At 38.9% G+C, this 20309-nt stretch overlaps 1 protein-coding gene and 1 long non-coding RNA gene across 6 annotated transcripts in view; both read left to right on the top strand.

Moving 5' to 3' along the window:
• Positions 1 to 20309, top strand: part of SDK2 (sidekick cell adhesion molecule 2) — a 365800-nt gene that overhangs the window by 73806 nt on the left and 271685 nt on the right. The window lies entirely within an intron of this gene.
• Positions 770 to 16294, top strand: LOC112540415 (uncharacterized). Its single transcript, XR_003084497.2, has 4 exons — positions 770 to 5106; positions 6956 to 7068; positions 8711 to 8820; positions 11408 to 16294. It is a non-coding gene; the product is annotated as an uncharacterized LOC112540415 (long non-coding RNA).

Raw genomic sequence — 20309 nt, 5'->3', positions numbered from 1 at the left:
ATAATACCTCTGATGCCATTTTGTAATTACAAAGTAAATCAGTCAAGATCCTTTGAACCTACTTAGAAGTCAGCCTCTCTCAGAGATGAGTTGAGCAGTCAAATATCCATCTGAATATGGCCTAAGTAGATTGAGCAACTGGAACACCACTACAAAATATTATATACCTCATGATTTACAATGATACCAAGTCGTTGCTAGGTGTTATTTATCTATAAAAGGAAGAGAGTTCAGGGTGTTAGGCTGGGAAAGACTTCTGTATAAAATCATTAAAAGGTGCTGCGGGTCATTGTAGATGTACTATTCTCAATCTAGTGACCTCGAGATATGCTGGTGCTACAACCACACTGTGGCTGGGAAATACTAGCAGTAGTGTCATTATAACTGTAGAAAGTTGTTGTAGGGAGAAGTGACCTAACTATCTTCCCATGAAGTGAACTTGGCAAATATTAGTAAGATTATTATTACCTATACCCAGTCCTAATGTACATTTCAGGACTCCATCTTGTCATGCAATCTCCAGAAGACTATTATTTTTGTTCCAGAGGTTCTTTAGAAGATACTATGTATATCTTTACATAACTCAAACTCAAGTGCAAGGAAGTATCAGACTAAATCGAATAAATATTTTTAAAATAGCATTTCCAATCCATGTTTTGTCAGGGATCAAACTTTAGTTTTGACTACACCATTCCACCAGAAGTTGATACATATATGTGGTCATAAGTCAGACCAATGCAGGGCAGGACTTGGGCACTAATAAGTCACAAGAGCCAAACTTCTAACTTCCCATTTTATGGACTGATTATTATGATGAAGTGATTCTCCTGTTCATCCCCACCATCACCCAGCTGGATTGTCCTCTTGTTTCTCTTCCATTTAGCTGGCACTGAGACAGATTTCTTAATAAAGATGTTTGGTCATGCCAAGGAACAAGCTAAGTCCCATCACCTTTGTGTGCTGATGGACTTGACAAGTGAGTTTGTGCTGAAACTGTGGATTTATAACACTGTTGGCACATTAGAAGAGCTTCATGAGGATGGCTGAAAACAGACCACACAAACTGACAAGCAGCAAATGAAGATGAAACATCAGGCTGTGGCCAGCTGTCCATATGGAATTTTTTTTCTCTCTCTCTCTTTCTCACACACACACACACACAGAAATATACACAGAAACACACACACACATCTTGCTGTGGGGAATGCTAGAAAGGAGCAAGCCACCTTCAAGCTTAGAGTTGATATCAGCCATTCAGTAGTTTATTTCTAAGAAATATAAGACAACACCACTTCCTATGCCAAGCAAATAGTTTAACCACACTCATGCCTGGTTATGCATCTTTGATTCTCTGGTGAGTGACCTTTTGTTTTTTTACTGCTAAGGTTTCCAAAAGCAGAGCTCAGTAGATTGTCTTTATCCACTTTTAGTTCAAGGTATGAGAATCCAAACCTTATTTACAGAAGCAATTTTCAGTATTGATTTAAGGACAACAAAGGCTAGCAACTGCTTTGAAGAAATGTTTAATATTCTTTATCTCATTGTACCATATTTGCATGGAATAGGCAGTGAAATGTATTCATGGTTTTAATGCGTTCTGAAATATGTTTCTTGATTTTTGTTTTGAGTACACTTTTTTATTATTTCATTATTCACCGTTACAGCTTTATTGGTTATCTATTTGTTCTTTTGCTTGTGTGGGGTTGGAAAGTTAGATTGTATTGACACAGCATTTGATTGGTAGGTACTATTAAACAAGATTGACATTTTGAATGGTTAAATGCTATTCCATACTAATCAAACACAAGTTAGGGAGTTACTATATAATCTTGACTGAGTTTTGAAAGGTATAGAAATAAAATTTAATAAATTGAGAATATGTGATTTCCAGCTGCTGCCTCAAATAATAAACATTATGAGGAGGAATAAATCATCAGTTCCATCTGCAAATAACAAACTGGGTTCACTTAAAAACTACTAAAAGGGGTTAATTCCTGCATTTCAAGGAATCATGTTTTAATCCTTGTCTATCCAAAGTAAATAAATGACTTCTGTCACTCAGAGATGGTTGTGAGCTCATGGAAGAAACTAGCTAACATTACAGAAGGAAGCAGACCTCTACTACAGTATATCTTGAAAGGAATTCTGTGTGTCTGTGTAAATGTACATGTGCATTTGTGTATGTATGCACAAAAGAGATAGTTGGAGCATTGGTTAGTGTGGGTAGTACTGTTAGGGGTTGAAGAGTGGGCAGTGAAGGGAGTAAAGCGGTGAACAGCAGTCTTGCACACTGCTGGTAGGTCTGTATTTTTATATTTTTGGGGATACACACTGAAAGAAAAAGCACACTTTTTGGGCAAAAAAAAGTATTTGCCACGCTGAGATTTGGATAAGACTTTTTAAGATCTACTGTATTTTTGAACCTCAATGCTCCTATATAATAAATTAGGTTAAATAAGCACATGCCCTCTGGAAAGAACTGTGTGTGATTTGTTTTACTGGCTGTGGTAATAAAGTATCTATGAAACTCCTTTCCTACGCTAATGATTCTCTAACCTGGAAGCAGAATACTGATGGAACGGTGATTGATACTTGTTCTTACATTGTCTATACATTCCTGTGCACATTTAGAAATGCTGTATTCTATTGCCTGTTATGGTGTGATGACAATAAAAGCCGCAGAACTGAATTAAGGTCAAGAAAAACTAAAAACAAGGTGCCTTACTATGGCTGTAGTAAGTTTAAAAGAACACTTGAAAACTAAGTGGCCTTAGAAATCAAATCGAATCAAATCAGTCAGTCAATAAGTGATTAAGGTAGCTGATGTTATTGTTAACTGTATGCTCAGAGAAGGCTTGCAGGAAGTGGAAGGGAGAGGACCCCTTCAGATGCTTCTCCCAGAAAAAGTCTTCCATTCACGACCCAAAGAAAGAAGCCCTATAACAAACCCCAAGGGTGGTGATGTGTGTTCTTATGTGACTTTCTAGTAATTGACAGGAATGAACTTGAACTGCTACAATACTTATTTACTTTTTATTTATTTATTTTTCAAATGTATATATGCCACCCATCTTACTATACAAGAGTTTTTGTGTTTTTAGGATTTTTAGGGTTTTCGTTATTTTTATTAGTCTATCCATTGGTCACATCCAGGCAGGTACACAGAATCAGATTCTACAAAGCTAATAATAAATGTCAAAACAACATCCACAAAGAAGTTTTGCTTTGTTTGCTGTTGACCATATGCACAGAATTCCTTGCTTTGCCGTGAATTTATTGTGCGTATAGAAGTTCAGAATGTTAACTTGAACCAACCTTTTTTTTTTTCCGAAATATGCTAATTTATATGTGGAGATGGAGTTTAGAAATCATGACTGTCATTTAAGAAAGACAGCACATCTTCTTCTGATTAACTTCGAATCCCTGCTCTCCTGCTTATAGTTCTCTACCCTTGGAGTGAACATCTTTATTGCTATGAAGTCAGCCACACGGCTACCCTAAGGGTAACCTCACTTTCAGAGCTGTTTATGTTGGAGTAATTCATGCTATCTGAAGCTCCTCTGAAGCAGTCCAGGAGAAAGATTGAAAGTAGAATGCGGAGACGTATTGAGGCCAGAGGGACCCAGGTTCAGGTCTCCACTCAGCCATGGAACTTGCTGAGTGACCATCCCCTGTCACTATCTGTTAGCCCAAGCTATCCATCAGGGTTGTTGTTGTGAGAGTAAAATGAAGTAAATGCCACGTGCACCTCCTTCAACTCCCAGAGAAAAAGGAGGATATAAATGTAAGAATAAAAAAGAATAAATAGAATAAGGAGAAAACAGAATTCTGGGAAGGAGCAGACAAGCCCTAACTTAGTGAAGTGGCTCTTATTTTCTTTCTTGTTCTTTCATACTTTTTAAGGAGGAACCCTTTTCTGCAGCTTCTCTCAGCTTCTGGCTTCTCTCAGAGGAACAAATTTGGTGGCTGGAGCTGTGGATTGGAGGAGTTTTTGAAAGGGGAAATATTGGCTTTTCCAACGTGGTGGCAGGGCAGGATTGACTTTCCTCTACAGGACGAGGATCTATCTCAATACAGTACAGTAGATGCTTCTGTTTCTTTCCCTACTCATGCACACAGGGGCTCTTTCTCAGCTTGTGTCAACAGCCTGAATGGGACTCTGTTCGCAGCTGAGAGTCAGGCTGCTCCAGCCGCTACGGTAAAGATGGGTTTGGGGCTGGGCCCAGAGATGTAAATGAAAAATGTCCCTAGGGCAAAGCCTTTGATGCCAGGGAGGCCCCTTTCTCTTCATGTAGGGGGACAGAGGGGGAACTGATGGAAAGAGATAAGAGGAGCCATGAAAGAGGCAGCCCTCAAGTGGGTGCTTGAATGTAATAATTGATTTTACAAAGAGACCATCTTTTTTGTCCTGCCAGTCTCAAAAACCATTTCAAACATACTGCTCTCAGGTTTTCTCACATGGTTTTTCTTTTAAGTGGTACCTCTGTCTTTGCAACAGTTGCTGACCTCACTGCTTAGATTTGGAATTGGTTATTCTTGCAAGGTGACTTGAAAAACCCCCACTAAGATGCTGAATATATGTGAGTCTGAATGAAGAAGTCTGACTTTTCTTCTCTGGATTCTGTAGCCATGCCCAAGGGGTTATATAATGCACAAAAGGAGTATTGGTACCCTACCGTACCCTGGTATTCCCAGTCCTTTTCCACCCCCATTTCTGAGCTTGTGTTACGGATCATACGTGACAATATAATTTGCATTCAGGAAAATGCAAGTTGGACACCAAACCATCTTGCAAGTCTTTGTCACTTAACTGAGCAAGATCAGTGGCTAAGAGGGAAGGGTTGGTGCACCTGGGGATGTTGTGTATGATGTCATGCCCCTTACATTATTTTCCAGATATTGTTTGAACTTAAGAGTCTGAACAGGGCTGCTATGATTCTACAGAGGCTAAGCAGGAACAGCTGATGGATACTGGGACCTGAGCAGGAATGATGTGCTCATGCTATTGGTGATATATATTGAGTGTCTTTTGAGAGGAAACACCCGTGAATCATTTCCAACCTCAGCATTCCACATGAAAGGGGAAATAGATGTGTATGAATGAAGGTACATTCATACATAGCCTGGCTATATATGTTATGCTTATATTGTTGCTCTACTAATCATTGACACATGATCTCTAATAAATTAACCACAAGTGAACACAGGATAATTAATCACAATATAACAGACTTCTCCTTGTGGATTATATGTGTACATTTTCCGTCTTTGAGGCTATAATGAGAGAGTAATTACTCGTGCTTCCTTAGTTAAAATATTTATATTCCAATTCCTATCTTTAAAAAATCACAATGTAGTTGACACTAAAAAATCAGCAGTCAGAGCAATAATTTACAATAATAAAAAAGCATACATTAAAACATTATGTAAAATGTACAGAATAAAATCTCAATTCCAAGCAACAGAGAAAAGCAGTAGCATCATTGTTATTAAAAGACCTGGGAGAATAAACATGTTTTTGCCTCATGCTGAAAAGATAATTAAGATGGCACCAGGGAGGGATTCCAAATTTGCCAAGAGGCGGGGAGGGGGGACAACCAACACCAAGACTCATTCCTGGGTAGCCATATCCGCCAGGACTGGAGGGCACCCGGATCATCTCTGATGAAGAAGATCTTTGGATAAAGTAGGAACGTGTCCCTTGCAGCTTTTACTAAATTACCAGAGTGACTTCCTGACAAAACCATATTTTTATGTCAGGAAATGTGAAGTGGGGTTCAGAAGCCAAGGTATATGAACTAACTGAAATAACTGAGGAATTGGAACCATGCCTCAGCTGGCAGGAAGCCATTAATCTCCCCCACATCCTGTACTCTCCCAATTAATTAGCACTCTTGAGCTTCACTGATAAAGATCACAAGGTAATTCTGTCTCCCACCTCTCTTCTCACCGTTTCCCTTTTTCCCTTTCTCTCCCTCTCTCTGCCAAAATGTATATGAATATAATATTCTTCTCACAGATCTATACTGAGTATAAGGCCTCAAAAATCTGTTTTTTGGTTTTGGTTTTGTTTGTGGGGTTTTTTTGCCCCAGGCATGGTGTTAGGACATTGGATGAGCCTGTCCCTGGTAAATAGTTTTGGAATTTGAATGTGTTCTCATTTGGCCTCAGTTGTATGTTGCTTCATGTTGTGTTTCTGTGGTGGTTTTTTGTGTAACGGCTATTTTGTTTGGGTTTTTTTAATTTTAAGTGTTTGGTGTTTTTTTATCTTAAATTAACAGAGTTGCAATTTGTGAGTTGGACAGCCCTATAAATTCCATAAATAAATATATGGGAACTGTGATTCACAAAATCGTATGCCATAATTGATTAATCTTTAAGATATTACAAGACTACTTTTTTTTTTTTTTTTGCTGCAAAAGAGCTAACAGGACTATTTCTCGGAAACTGATAAAAATCCAGAGAGATGTCTAGTTTCAAGATTTGTTTTTCTCCCATTTGCCAAGATATTTAACTCCTTCCATTCCTTCAAACCGTTCATGGTCCAAATGTGGTTCTGAGTTTGAGGCATAGTTCCTCTAAAAGAGCATTGAAGATAAGGGGAAAACAAATAAGCAGGATCTATAGTTAGTAGCCCAGTTTCGCTCCTGACAGGGAGATACACTCATCTCTCCCATTTGGATTCAGAATTCAGTGGGAAGTAACATCCCATTTGTCACTTAGTCTTCTTCTCTCATGGCTTTGTTTGAAATGTTGAAAATGGCTTTCTAATAAAGTCATGTGTCAGTATAAAACATTAAATTGCTTTTGAGCAAGACGACGAGCTTTGTTGCAGAGTAATGATAACTCACCCTATGTTGTGTTCCATGGATATCCACTTTGAACTTTCTTCTTATATCTAGTTCAAATTTGGTAGAATGCTGATGATAATTAGACTGCTTCTCTTGTCCATCAGGTGGAGCAGCATATCCACCCCCTGAGATTTGGATGGCCCCAACTGTTAGCCTTTCACAAGGCATTGAAGACCTGGGTCGGCCAGGAGGGAGATGAGCTCTGCTACTATTGATGGTTAATAGTTAATAGTTTATCTTTGGGCATGGGTATGTTTGGGGGATTTGTTTGTTTTTAATCTTGTTAAGACACTTAGAGTCACTTGTGTGAGATGTGTAGCTATATGAATGATATAAATAAATAAAGTGTGTTCAGTTATTAAGTTGTTGGACTGGGAATGAGGCTACTGACAGTCTTAACAGCAAGGACATGGCCCTTGCCAATGTGACACAGGAAAAAAATTCTGGGTGCAGGAGTCCTTGTTCCATAGTATAACCATGCTTTAGTAAAGTGTTCAGCTGAATATATAAGGCTACAAATAGCAAAGGATCACAGGGGTAAACACCCTGCCCCCACCCCCAGTCATGCATTTAGTGTAAGATCCAAATGGAGTATCTAAGAATGTTCAGTTGAATATGTTCAGAAGCTTATAGGCTTTGAAAAGTCAGGTTAAAAGGGGTCTTGATTCCAGAGACCTTTCTCAGGATGTTCAGCTGATTTCACTTAGGATCCCCTTCAGACCTTCATGCTCAACGTATGAAGGCCAAGCATGTAGGATGGCTGGTGCATCTATGAACTTTTGGGATACAAGTGCTTGACCCAGTACCCTACACAGTATTTCCTTATGTATTTGACTGAATGTTTGAATATGACTTATGTGCAATACAAAATGCAAAAATTACCTATTCTCCCCCTGTTCACCCTTAGATCTATTTTCATCCCTTTCTTAAAAATTTAATCAGTTAAATTTTAAACTGCACATCCCTTTAAGGGAGGGATGAGCAGACTGTGGCCTCTACTGCTTTATAAAATCTATACACATTGATGGAGAAGATATATTGATCAACCATCCTATAAGTCCTAGTCTGTTCACATCCTATAGCAGATAGGGCCATCTTCTTCATAAAGCTTCATCTCTCAGCTCAGAGGAATATCCAGCAGTTGACTGTTTGCTTCTGTCTTGCTGACTCAGAGAGTGGGTCAAATCTCCCATCAGTGAGAAGGGCTGACCCTGATGAGGAATCAGCCAACCCCCTTTCCCTCCTTTACATATCCTAATCAGTCTTGACTTTTGTTCAGATATAATTTAATGCACAGCATATTTGAAGGTATCTTCGTCCCCTTCCTTCCACTGAGTCTCCTCTGAGACTCAATGTGGTGCAGCAGTTTGCTAGGAAGGCATCCTGCTTTTAATTAACAAATTAAAATCCTCGTTAACAATCTAGCCCTAGGGCTGTTTGGAGGCCTGCAGTAGCTGAGCATTTGTTCTGGAAACAGCATTAATTAGTAAAAATGTATAAAAAAGGCCCACATATACATGCATTCACAGAGGGAAAGGGAATGCACAGAGTGTATTCAAGCATCTCTGTTCAGCAAACAAGGAGCAACTAGTGAAGAGAACAAGGGTCACATCAGTCATGTTAGTAAGTGACACTGGGAAGTAGTGAAAAGTATATAGCCTTTTAGCAAGAATCTCCTTAACATTTAAGCTCAATCAATAACTGCACTGGTGACTTCTTTCTCCTCCCTGCCCCCCGAGTAATTAGTACTAGCTGTTGCTGTCTTGGAGATGGGCTAGAGCAGAAGTGGGGACTGATAGCCCTGTAGATCTATACTGATGACCACATCTTTTATCCCTTATTATTTTACATGCTATAAGGGGCTGATAGGAGTTGAAGTGCAGCCACGTTTGGAGGAGTATGAGTTTCCCATTCCTGGACTAGAGGATATTACTACCTTGCCAAGCCAATTCTGCTACTTTACATTCAGGTGAATAAGCTCTCTTGTTTTCCCCAGTGAAACCGCTTGGACTTGGTATGACACTTGTCTCTCCTGTGAGTTTTAGAAGGAAGAAATAAAGGGAAACATTCTACCTGGCTGTTAATCAGTCCCAAGAGTTTCTATTTATTTATTTTATTAATTGATTGATCATATTTATATAGCCACCCATCTCACAAAAAAGTGACTCTGGGCGGTGTACAACACTTAATTTAAAAACCCATAAATACATATAAAACAATCATTAAAACTATAAAATCTATAAAAAAGCACACATCAGGAGAGGATGATGTTAATTGTAGTAAGGGAGCCATCGCAAAATTACTTGCATACCTAAGTAAACCAGAAGGCTATATTTTATTTGTCCCTAAATAGATCAGCGTATTGGAGATGGTGGCAAGCAGCATTTGTAAAGCAAAAAAAAGGAAGACAAGAGAAAGGATTGCCTAAAGTTACCCATGGAAAGTATAAGAAAAGCATAAAACAGCCATGATGAGCTTTCCTTAACACTCTAGTTGGGGACCCTGTAGCAATTCTTCATATAAAATGGCATGCCTTTTGAGAAATCCTGCTATTTCATTTGTAGACTTTGGATAAAGTAAGTTCTGTATGTACAACAGTTTAGGAGGCAGGTCATTACAAGCAAAAACAAAATCTTTATAGACTACATGTACAGATGATGATGATAATTATAATAATAATACCAAAACATCTGGAGCACCACTTGAAGATCATTGGCATTGACAAAATCACCATCAGTGAATTGCAAAAGGCAGCTTTACTTGGAACAGCTTATGTCCTGCGACGATACCTTTAACACCATCAAACAACCACATCTGCCTATCCCAGGTCCTTGGGAAGGACCCGATAGGTGGATAAAAATGCCAAATCCAGTCTAAACATCTGGCTGACTGTGCGACCAACCATAATAATAATAATAATGAGGCTGAAGAGCTCCTGGCATTCTGAATGCTGCTGAACCCCCAAAGAATCTACAGAGCAAGCAGAGGGAACCAGCCCCACAGTAGATTTTATTGGCTCATAAACAAGGCCTGGGGATGAACAATTAAAACCAGCTGACAAAGCACTGAGGGGCCCCAGAGTTGGCAGAAGGGAGACATTCCATTACCGGCTTTGCTCTTGGCTCACTGGTAGTATATTTCAGGACAGAAGAAAAGCTGGAGCACATGAAGAAGTAGCATAGAAATCTTGTTGCACTAAAATACTCACATTTTGCTGTAGAATCTGCCATTTTATTTATGATGCTGATCCCACTCTATCATGAAGGCTCAGGGCAAATTTCAGGAGACTGAAATACATTTTGTGCCCCAAGTATTTTAGGTACTATGATGAATGACAATAGGTAGTTAACAATTCTGGTTTGGATTATTGCTTATTTATCATAATCTTGCTCAGCTAATAGTTCCATGTAGGTGTTAAGTAACAGGTAAGTGTTCATCTGTTTTTTAGGGTGGGTTTTATTGACAAGTACTCAACACAAACAAGTATTTATGTAATGAACAATGAAAACTGAATCACAGTTGAACTCTAGGATGAATAAAACTTTAGGATGAATATAATTAGAACCAGTAATCACCTACAAAACCCACAACAATTATGCCTCCACCCTTCTAATTGACAATTTTTTATTGTGGCCATTTCACACTTTCTCGGTTCTTCTTTCCCAACCATCTCCAGGCTTTGTAGGGATGATATAAATACGTGTCAAGAATTTCCAAGAGTAGACAGCAGCACCTCCACCCTTCTGTATTTCTGAAGGAAAATCCAATTCACAGTACGAATTGTCACCAAATTCTGTTGTGTTATTGCTACAATAAACCATTATTAGTTAGCTTCATATTCTGCCTTTCCTCCAGGAGTGCAAGGCAGTTTACACAGTAATCTCCTTTTATTTTATAGTTTGGATTGAGAGAGAGCTCAGAGTCACCTGGTTTCCATGGCTGCGGGCAGGCTTGAACTGGGTCTTCTTGGGCTTAGACCAACACTAATTATTACAACACACTGGTGCTTGCACACATGCATATCTATAACTATATCTATATCTAGTCAGTAAATGGATGCCCCTCTGTATGTTTCTAGCACAAATGCTTAAAGCCAGTCAAGGTCATAAACACACAAGCCGTTAGAGACCATGTCATCCCATGGGTTGCTGAGTACAAGACAGATGTATAGCAATGGTGGGAAGAGGCATAAAAGCCTCTCAGCCTTTCTCCCTCATTGTTGATGGCAAGGCCAGGGTGATCTTTTCAAGCGCAGGCTGTCCCTGGACACTGTCAGGCTGCTTCTCAATGCAGTAAGCTGTCAACGTATGTAACTGCTGTTGAGCATGTGTGCCCACACTGTGAGAAGACAGGCTGTGTCCCTCCCCAACACAAGCACAGTCTGTGGGTGGTAGCTTGATCTTGACACCTAGTTATGCTGTGATAAGGGAGAGGGAGTCACTGTGCTATACTTAACCTGTGATGTGCATAGTCTAAACATTGAGCAAGTGCCCTGAACCAAGCCCCATTTGCTTCTTCTCAGCTGTCTGATCCTTCTTTGTCTTTTCACCCCACAGGCTGTAGCTTACCCTGAAGGAATGCCTGTGCATCAGAGCTGGCGCATTTTGCTGTCTTTTCAACCGTTTGCCTTCACATCATACACAGGCAAATCAGCAGTACCTTTGCTACCTGTGACCACTATCCAAAACACAAAGGCGTGAGCTATTGATTTCCAGCCATCTCTCTATTTTGAGAAACAGCAGGTCTGTAACCACCAGGCAAATGGAATTTGCTCCAAGGTTCAGAGGGTTGTTAAGCACCCCTGCTTTGATACATTCAGCTTATCTTCGAGACAGGGCTTGTCTGTTCCCCCAGATTTCTTTCCTTCTGCCAATATCAGGAACAAAAAACAGGTAAAAAAACTTGTAAATCAGGAAGTTGAGGCTGTGTCAAAATTATTGCCCTCATGAGGCAATCTCTTTGCAGCCCTTTGTGCCTTGAATAAATAACATGTTGTAAAGTCAGACTGTGCAATTCTTATGGACATCATGCATCCTGGACTTTATGCACCGCTTAGCAGCAACTTCGAGTCTGTGCCGATCTTGCTTTAGAAATCTTTTACCTAATCCATTTACTGCCCTTTTGCAATGTGATTAGTCTATGTAAGAAATCCCAAATCTGATCAGACACATTTATATGAGTGCAAGCAAAAGGTTGCAGAGAAAAGCAATTTTACCACCATATGTTCATGCAGGGGATTTGGCCACCATGTCATCCTGGGAAAGCTGTGCCTTTAGGCATCTGGTCTGCCTCAAAGTTGTGCTATCCTGCACTTTTGCTCTCTTCTGCTTTTATTTGTTCAGGCTGCAAGTCTGTGTTCATAGAACATTCTTACTCATGGTTAACTTAATAAAGGTTTACTCAATTTTCTGGGTTAGCATGATATACTGGCTGGCTTCCCACAATGCATTAAACAACTTTAAACCTCTGAAGGGTTCTCTGTTCATTCTTTGATTCTTTGTTAGATTTATATTTTGCCTTTCCTCCTGGAGCTCAAGGAGGAATACATAGTGCTTCATCCTCTCTTTTATCCACACAGCAACAACACTCTGAGGTAGCTTGGGATGAAACACAGGGACTGGCCCAAGGTCACTCAGTGAGCTTTCATTGCTGAGGATCATTTTGAACCTGCATTTCTTTGGTGCCAGACCAACTCCTTACTGGTGCTCATTTCTTGATGTCTTGCTAAATTCCAAATGCTGAAATCTAGCACGCAAGAAGAATATATTCAGGACTGACACAAATCACTCTACAGTCGATTTGTCAGTCATGAGAATTCTCCAAACACCCTTATGGCAGCGTGACCAATAAGTTCCTCTTCCATGTGAGATGTATACAACTCCCATTCTTCTTAAAGTCAAAGAGACTCCATAAACTTGATGAGTGGCAGGTCAGTGTTTTGTTTGGAATAAAGTCCACCTGAGCAGAAAGGGGATAGTGATAAACAAGGAGTAGAAGGGCACATCTAGTGGGAAATGGAGCTAGAGGGGCTGGCTGATAGTGTTCTGTTAAGTCAGTGCTTTGTAACAGCCATATAGTAGCCATTTTGTGAATGGGCAAGTCTTTGTCCCCAGGAGTCTTTTTGAAGAGTGCTTAAACCATGATCTCAGAATCCCAAATGTGTTCATCAGCCCAAAAGGATTGCCCTCCCCCCAGATCTACATTTGCAGTTTTGTTGATCCAGTCACCACACTGAATAGCTTTCAGTGGTAAATCAGAATTATCTTGGGTGGATATTGGTATGTGCATATTGTAAAACATCCAGAGCCCTTGAAATAGCATGTGGGAGGGGAAAATATATTTGATAATGAGATATAACAATATAATATAATGAGATAAGTAAGTTTTCCTTTCTTTAAGAATGTTCCAAGGAGTTTTGCTGATGTTTCTAAGCAAACAGGCCCGTAGAAGCAGATGTGAGGATGGAAGAGAAATATCTTGTGCTGCCAAAAGAAGGCCTCAACTCTGATAACCTTGACAGTATGTTGGGCTCCCACACTGTGTGCTCCATTCATTGCCTGATGGCTCTCAGCATGAGCTTGTCAGCTTCTTAGATGGATCCATTTCAGCATGCAAGGTGCACACGCTGTGTTCTGAGCCTAGCAGATGGCTGCATTTTGCATGGGGTTGTAGCATCTAACAGTAGAATTCATAGCAAGGAAATGCAGTGCAGGTTCATTTACCAAGAATTAGCTGTGCCTTTCCAGCCAGGCCCATCAATCTGTAGTGACAAGAGTGACCTTTGGAGGAGTGGGGTTGAGCCTGAGTGAGGGAGGACATGTGAGTGTTAGAGATGTGGAATATCAACTCAGAGGATACTTTAATGCAAAGGGTGCAGCCACTGCAATAAATAGTTACTTTGCTCACTCCTCTTTACCCATCTTTCCACTCATATTTAATGCAAACATCTGATGTACAGTAGGGTGAATTCATACTGAGAGCAATCTCAAGTGTAGGTTAGCAAGAGATATATCCTTAGTTCTCTACTACTCTACAGTTTGTGAATTACTAATTTTATCACTTGAAATTCCTTACTGAGTCCAAAATTTGACCCATGTGCATTACATGCTGTAGAGACTGCACAAGAACTCAGTTGACTTCAGTATCAAAATAACAGCTTGCAAATTGTCAATTTGCAAATCTATGAATTGCAAACAAAGCAAATCAGTTAATTGACTTCTGCCAATGTTCTAAGAAGGTGTGAAATTAAATTAGAGACTAAGAAGACAAGATTATTCAACTGTGATTCAAGTGTTGGAAACCTGTTTGTTCTTCTGGCAGTTCTTTCAGCTCTGCTGTGATCTGTCCATATATGTGTCAAGTCCCTAAGGGACTTTTTGAATATATTTTTTCATGGTAAATATGTCATTGTTATTTACATGTTTTTCATTCCTAGGGTTTGTTTGTTTTTTAGTAATTTACAAAATATTGAAGGAACCTATCAATCTGCATTGTTATTTATAAAAAATGACAGAAGCCTACTCTTCCTTCCTATTTATTTATGTTAAAATAATATTTGTCAGTTTCTCAGATTTTATTCATGTTTTTTGAGGCTGAGCTCAATGTGGGTACTTGTGTGCCTTTATAATTTTTTTAATGTTGAACTCTAGAAAGGTTGTTCCCCTTTCCCTGTAGCAAATCCCCAACTTTTTATGGGCCTTTTTCCCACTTATAGCTTTTCACTGAAAATTATATATTGTAGAGGAGTACAGAAATGACCTTGAGGAAAAATTCAGGAACTATTATGTAAGCATCAGTTTGGACAGGAAGGGATGAAGAAAAGACTCAAGAGGGGAGGATCTCTGACAGGCTTACAAGATTCTTTTGATTGATTACTTATGTGCCATCAAGTCATTTCAACTCCTAGCAACCACATGGATAGAATTTCTCCATGACAATCTATCCCTAACCTGGTCTTTCAGATCTTCCAATAGTACACTCATCACCACTGTAACTAAGTCCATCCACTTTGCTGCTGGTCCTCCTCTTCTTCTCTTTCTTTCCATCTTTCCCAGTATTAGACCGTCCTCCAGAGAGCTAGGTCTTTGCATAATGTGTCCGAAGTAAGATAATTTGAGACTGGACATATGTGTCTCAAGTGAGAACTCTGGGTTGATTTGTTTGATGATCCATTTGTATGTTGTCTTAGCTGTCCATGGTATTTTCAGGAGTCTTCTCTAATACCAAGGTTCAAAAGCATTAATACTCTCCCTTTCCTGCTTCTTTAAAGTCCAACTTTCGCTTCTACAGAGTGTCACAGGGAATGCCATGGCTTGCATGATTCTGATCTTTGTAGGTATATACACATCACGGCATCTGAATACCTTTTCCAAGGCTGCCATGACTGCCCTGTTAAGTCCTAGTCTACTGTGTATTTCTTGACTGCTTGTTGCTTTACTATTGATGGTTGATCCTAAAAGGCAGAAGCTATCCACTACTTTGATATCTTCATTGCCAATTCTATCTGTTGTCATTAGTTTGGTCTTCTTTATATTTAATTTTAGTCCCATTTTTCACTTTGCTGCTTAACTTGTATTATTAGAGCTTTCAGATCCTTTGCATTTTCAACTATCAGAGTAGTGTCATCAGCATAATACAGGTTATTGAAGTTTCTTCCTCCACAAGGTTCTGTTATTATACCCTATAACATGTAGAGTTCTAGTAGTTCATGTGGTACCTGTTTCCTGACCTGGTTTATTTCAAACAGCTGACATGCTTATCCAAATCTCTTCTTAATTGTGTTAAAACATTGACAAGTATAATATAGTTATCCTTGAACACAATGATGCTGGAATTATGCCATCAGTATAATTCTAGGACAAATGCATGTATGTATGTATGTATGTATGTATGTATGTGTGTGTGTGTGTATGTGTATGTGTGTGTGTGTGTGTGTGTGTATGTATATAAATATATGTATATATATAAATATATGTAACAAATGCATGTACATATGCATGCATGTATCTAAAAACACTTTAGTACTATAATCCTCAAATACACCATTAGATATAATTAATCATATCAACAATATCACACATTCTATGCAGATAGAATCCTAAAACTGTGTAATAAAATTAAGTTACAAAAAAGCAAGTTTTTAACCCTCATGTAATAGAAACTTGAAAAGCTGTGATCAACACCTACTAAACCTTTATAAATATTTGTTTGAAACAATGTGACATTAATTTGAATAGAACATGTATTCCCCAAGTATTTTTCTTCTTTTCTGCTGTTTTATATTTGACCAAATGTTACTATTTAATTCAGTTTCTTTGGCATCAACAAATAAAATGTATATTTCTGTAGCTGAGGACTTAAATAGATTTATATCTTTATATGTATTTTATTGTGATATTATAATATAAAGCATCTTTCCTTTCTTAATGTTGTACTTTCTTTTTTTTTCAAATAATTTTTATTAGAATTATAGGTAAAAAGAATAAAACCCAATAAAAGGCTACAAAAAAATACAAGCATAAAAATACAAAGGAAAAGAAAAGGTGTGGAAGTAAAGAAAAAGAAAAAAAAATAGAAAAAAGAAAAGAAGAAAGAAGCAACTTTCCCCTTCCTCCCAGCAAGTAAAAACAATCTTAGTAACTTATCACTATCTCTAAATACAACATGATTTCACTTCACCCCATATCTCATCTACTGAATAAAAAAAGAGTCCAAATGCTTCATCGGTGGTTCTTCATCAGCAAAAGCCCACTAAGGGCAACCAGATGTAACTATTTTTCTGCTTTAGCTCTGGTCAAATAATCCAACCTTGTATTCCTTCCCTGAGTTTTAAAAAGTATCTTTTAACTCCTTCAAAATGAGTTCTAGAGCTTGTTTTCTGTTCATCAGTGTTTCAAGCCAAAAATCTTTCTGAACTTTCTTTTGTATATCCAATAAATAAAATGTGTTCTTTTGTTTGTCATTTCTAACAAAGTCCTTCAAAACCTTAACAGAGGTCTTTCGTATATCCAGCAAATAAATAAATAAATAAATAAATACACACACACACACACACACACACACACACACACGTTGGCTTCTTGAGTCAATATTTGTACATCTCCTTTTGGGAGTAAGTCATCCATCAGTTCCATTTGTATGCCCGTATCTTTCTCCATAGGGGACGCGGTGGCGCAGCGGTTTAATGACGCTGAAAGTTGCCGGCCAGAAATGGTCGACGCTTCAGCGGTTTGAGTCCAGCCTTTGCGTTAACAGGGTGAGCTCCTGTTTCCTCCCCAGCTCCTGTCAACCCAACAGTTCAAAAACTCACGTGAGTAGATAAATGGGTACTCTCATTCTGGTGGGAGGAAAAATGCTGGCGGTGCCTTGCAAAAGGAGACAGGAGCAGTTGCCGGTAAGCGCGAAAAAAACCGCACACGCCCGAAAAGGGCGCAAAGCAACGGAAACCCCGCCTCCTGCGCTCGCCAGCTGGGCTCTGCTCTAGGAAGGAGGCTCTGGCAAACCACTTCCGAAACACCTTGCCTTGAAAACTGCAAGGACTCGTCCAAGCAGTCACTGCAGTGTCGGTAACGACTGAGCGCAGATTAAAAAAAAAAAAAAATCTTTCTCCATATCTTTCTCATTGCATTTAAGTCTCCCTTCGTAGTGATTCCAAAGTCCTCCATTACAAATTGTTCTTGTTCTACAAATTCATTACAGCATATTCTGTTTTGTCGAGAACTTTATCAAGTCTGTCAAAAAACTCAGCAGACATTCCCAAATTTCCATTATAGATTTCTGCTCTATTTTCTTTATCCTCTAACACCCTCTAGTGTCCATTGTTCAAGGTCCCCTTATAATAAAAAGAACTCAAAACATTTGCCATTTTCCCAAGAAAAAAAAATCTTCGAATTAATTCAAAACTCTTTGTGGACATTTAAAATTATAATTCCAAGTCCATCTGTTGTTGAACTTTTTAAAATCCATATTCTGAGCACCCTTTTGCTGTCTAATTTTTCAAAAGCTTTTAAAAGTCATATTTCAAAGTTCTTTCTCCAAGGAGAAGGTGACTCACCTTGCGAATAGAGTATAACCTGCCATTCTGAAGGGTCTTAATCCTTTTTAGGCAACAGAAAAAAAAAATCTGAAGTGATTAAGAAATGAGGCTCAGTTGAGCTTAAGGTCCTTTAAAAAGGCTGCATTGATGACTGTGAGCAAAGAGGTTCCTCCCTTGACTCCCAGCCGCTCTACCCATAGGCAGACTGCGAAATGACAATTCCTGTGGTTACTCACAAGTTGCAGCTGTACGGAATCCTGTGGGCTATCTCAAAGATCACTCCTTGATCCAGAGAGCATTTCAGCAGCCGGATCCCGCATTCTGCGCAGTCTCTGCCGCAACACCATCCCTCTGCAAAGGGACATTCAACTCACCATGGGTCTCAAGCAGAAGTCCCTTAATGTTGTACTTTTGAAGACCTCAAATGGAAGTAAATGCACCTGTTGTCCCCTACTCATCGATATAATGACTTTGCTGTGACTCTGCTATCTTTTGGACATTCCACTGTTTTGTTATGATGGCTGGGGAAAGATCTAGAACATTTCAGTTTCTTACATATTTTGATTTGGTGTTCCCAGCACATTTTCAGTACTTTCTGGTGTGGAGGAGTTAACGTGTTTCCTACCAACACATCCTCCCACCCAATGGAGGCAGCCTTAGATGTTTCTACAGTGGAAGTTCCATTTAGTGCTTAGGAAAAGAGAGAACCAAGCAAAACAAATGGGGATTATATTGATTTTAAGTGAAACAAAAGACATCAAGGTAGTACTGCCAAGAAGGGAGATATAACCATCCTTTCATAGTTTAGGGATGCAAGCAAGGCTCTGTTGGAACAAAAGGAAGGTCCAATATTTTATTAGTAACTGCCTTAAGAAGGAAACAGAAAATCTAAATACTTTCAAGCAGCAGTTTTATAAGTTTCTAGCTTCACAAAAGGATTTACTTATTTGCCACAGGATTCCTTCATCTTGCAGAGGCTCCCAAAATCTGTTTTATGGTATGTTCAATTTACCTGGAGGAACAGTATGGTCCTTTCGACCTTCTGTGACCACAAATGAAATTAGTGTGTGTCCCTCTAGCACACTTTTGTGGCCGTGACATCCTAACCAAGGCAAAAATGTGAACCAATACTAATTATCTCATAGAAGAACTCAATAGTCTCGGATTACCTGAAATACAGTAGGAAAGCCACTGTATTTCATTGTTTACAATGACTACTCTTAAAGGAATTGTAATTCTCAGTGCTATATAACTTTATAGCAGGTTATCTTTGCAGCATGATTAGACACAGATGATGCCTCAAGATTCTGTCTGAAATTGATCGGAACTGGATTTGATGCCCACCTTAATGAGGCTCATTTCTTTCCTTGGTTATATTTTCAATTAAGTTCTTTGGGGATGAAATATATCCAAACATCTGAAACATTATAACCAGGTCCATATTCTCACTCAAGATGATGCTTGTTGGAGCACCCATGATTTAAGCTAATGGATTTCAGCCCATAGCTTCTGATAATGAGAGGAGGAAGCAGAATTTAATTGTAAGAAAATTATCTTCTGCCTTGTATCTGAAAAAAGAAATGTCCATATAGCCAAATGGCCTATGAGATGTCAAAATGTTTGGCTAGTGAGGTGTGTAGATAAATAATAGTCCTAATTTCAGAAGGTTGGATTGAAATGCAATCAGGTAGTGTAAACAATAAATTCAGAATACAACTATACACTGCTCATGTTTGAATGATTTTGTATTAGCTTAATAAAGCAGATATGAATTATTCTTTTGTCTGTATACGTTGAATCTTTTTGCAAGCTTCAGTGAAAGACAGTTTTCTGTTTTGTCAAGTAGGTAATAATGGTTAACTGCTTTAGGATAAACTAGGACATTAAGTAGAAAAGCACTTAACATTGTTTACCCTTTTGGACAGTTTATATCCTTCTCAGTGCCACAAAGTCTGGGTCAGTCACACAAAATCACAAGAAAACAATTTAAAACAACAGTTCTCATTAAATCATCACTAAGAACTATACTATGGCAGCCTCTTAGACCTCAAAAGCATGCCAAAATAACAGCATTTCCTCCTAACTTTCAAGAGTGTGGGGGTAGCATATTCCAGAATGATGGGGCCACCACAGAAAACATCTGCTTCTGAAGTTCCATACTTCTAACAGAGAAGAAAAGAGGACCCAAAACATTGCTTCCAGGTCTGATTCCACAGAGTGAGTACTCTGACTGGTGAAAATGGTCTTATGGGTAACGTAGATCCGAGACCCCATAAAGACTGAAGAGTTTTGTAGGTCAAAACCACAAACTTTTTATCTCTATGCTAGCTTTCAAGAAAGATTGGCATACATGCAAGGAAAAAGTTTTCAAAATAGGATCATCCACATTCTCCCTTCTATAATGGTACAGGATGCCAGTGATG

This window comes from Python bivittatus, unplaced genomic scaffold (genome assembly GCF_059951505.1).
Source record: "Python bivittatus isolate LINGU-HERP-01145 unplaced genomic scaffold, Pbiv_v1 ctg000220_np1212, whole genome shotgun sequence".
Lineage (NCBI taxonomy): Eukaryota > Metazoa > Chordata > Lepidosauria > Squamata > Pythonidae > Python > Python bivittatus.
The sequence above is the reverse complement of the archived record's forward strand: the minus strand, read 5'-3'. Positions and strand labels throughout refer to the sequence as shown.